The following is a 2,792-nucleotide window of genomic DNA, read 5'->3' on the forward strand; positions in this document are numbered from 1 at the left end:
CTCTTTATCTGTCTCTCTCATACCGTAATACACACAGGCCTCCGATACGCTATGGATACTTTAAGGTGTTTGCACAAGTGTGAAATTGCACACACACCGCCTACGTGTATAATCTCGATAGAAAAGCACTGCCTATGAAAGGGGATGATGTAGCAACAGGACACAACTCTAGGGTCACCATGCCCAGTGCCAATTGTAAGCTAGAGTGGCACAGAACGCACCATCATAGCTATGAAGTAGAGGAATTGTTCATTTTAAGATAAATAGACCCGACCACTAGAAGCGGTGACCTGAAGTAACATCTTTTAAGCTTGACTTCAATCAATATAAGTCAATATTTTCCTGCAGAAAAGCCTGCTCAAGACCAGCTTTTCCTGGAAGCTGGTTTCAGATAGTCCAAGCTGGTCTTTGATGGTCAAGGTGGTGAAGAGCAGGTTATCCGTCTTATCTAGCTGGTTTAACAGGTTAAGCCGCTGAGCAAACAGTTTGGTCAGGTTGGTCAAGCTTGTAGATTAGCTAACATCCATTTTTACCATTGTGACCTGCTTAAGACCACCTGACTGCTTAATACACTTGGATACATTTGGATAAAGTCTGGGACTCACTGTTTTCTCCTAAATAAAGGGTATTTACAAAGAGATTATCCTGTTTTTGTTGGAATAACAGTCTCAGCTTTGTACTTGATAATAAAGTCTTGCTGTAAGGATTTGATTGCATTCAGCAACAAGACTGTTCGTAAAATCTGGATGTAGGAACGATCACCACATCACCTCATTCCCAACTCCCCAACTCATCCCTTGGTACTGGATGGAGGTCCCTCTTTCCAAAGAACACTGTCCAGCTGCACAGCTCAATGCTGACTGATAAATATCACTCTAGCTCACACCTAGCAGTAGGCATTGTGGCAAAATGTTTACTGTATGTTTATCTGCTCCAGAGAGTCATCTATATCATAATCTATTGGCAATATTTCTCTGCAGGAACTAGACTAGATAAATATATTCATCAGAAGCACTGTCTACAAATATTAATTGGACATATAAATGAGATGCTTGCACAATTTTGTCGACAGGGGATTTGAAGGATGCCAGTGTTACCTTCTAGCTCTATTCTTTTTATTGGCTGTTATAGTCAGATGTGCTAGAATCATATTGTCGCTGTCCAATGAAAAACAAGCATCTGAGTGAAATTTGAATGTTACTTATATGTGATAAGAATGAATTTCTCTGAATTGCAATAAATTTAAATTCCACTTTTTGCTATTCCAATTCAAATTCAATTCAACCTCCTGTAAGGTGGATTCAATTCAAATTCATTCATTGACTTGAATTCAATTAGGAATTTTGCACCACACTGATCACTACTGTAATTATATCAGCAAACAGTAGTTTGGCAAGAGTCAAGGTTCATTCCTAGGTGGCTCACAGGCTTTTTTATGTTTTATAGTTATATTGTTGACATATTGTCCTGTTACATCATCTGTTCCAACAGCTCCATATCCAGGACAAATAGACTTAAAAACAGCTTTTACCTCAGTGCTGTACGGGAACTGAACACTTCTACACAAGTGAACTGAAAAAACTACATCCCACTGTTAAACAGACTTTGCTCACAAAACAGCATAATGCACACTTTTTACATACTCATTTGTCTTTTTAAAATATTTATCTTAGCAAATATCAGGGCTTGTGCAATGATCTTATGTTACTCATGCTGTACATAAACCCATACACCCCACTGTCTCTTAAATCTTTGTAATTTAGTTTTTAGTTTGTGTTGTTCATTTTATTTATTGTATGTTTAAAGCATCTTAAGGATTGCTGCCCAATTCTGTTGTACACTGTGCAATGACACTATACAACTGACAAGTTACTTTATTTCAGTAATTATATTAATTATATTATATTAATTATATTATATTTATTACTTTTATTGTTGGTGATTATGGTTTACAGCCAATACAAAAATTAATAATCAGTGTCTCAGAAAATTTGAATATTACATTAGACCATCTGGTACTTTTGGCAGTGTGCCTGTTCCTGTTGTAAAATGAAATACGCATCTCCATTAAAGTTGTCAGCAGAGGGAAGCATGAAGTTCTTTAAGATTTTCTGGGAAAACACTGCACTGACTTTAGACTTGATATAACACAGTGGATCAACACCAGCAGATGACATGTCTCTCCAAACCATCGCTGACCATCAGTAAATTTTACATTTTGTTTGGATCAAGGGAGCAGAGTCTGGAGGAAGAGTGGAGAGGGACAGAGTCAAAGCTGCTTGAGGTTTAGTGTGAAGTTTCCACAATCAGTGATGGTTTGGAGAACCATGTCATCTGCTGGGAGGATTTTTTTTGTAGTTTATAAAATAAAACAACAATGTTCATTTTACCCAAAGATGTACCTATAAATAGCAAAATCAGAGAAACTAATTCAGAAACTAAAGTGGTCTTTTAATTTTTTTTCCCTAGTAGGTGTCTTATCTTAGAAATCTTATGGATTTTTGCAACGTTATTTTGTAACAATGTCAAAATACTTCACAAATTTATTTGACTTGATATATCGTTATTATCTTTATTCATTGGGAAGGGGAGGGGGTGGATATCACAAAGGCCCACAAATTCAATATCAGTGCAGTGGTGTGACAGTAGCAGCATTGTGCTTCTGCCAACAGCAGTGGATAAAGTGGATATAGTCCCCAGCAGCTGCTTTCTCCTCTTCAGCGTCTAGATGGCGCTGTTGAGTAAAGAAAAATGCGGGAATGGAGTTGCCAAACACTCCAATACTCCCCTCT

This window comes from Astyanax mexicanus, chromosome 1, assembly GCF_023375975.1.
Source record: "Astyanax mexicanus isolate ESR-SI-001 chromosome 1, AstMex3_surface, whole genome shotgun sequence".
Classification (NCBI taxonomy): Eukaryota; Metazoa; Chordata; class Actinopteri; order Characiformes; family Acestrorhamphidae; genus Astyanax; species Astyanax mexicanus.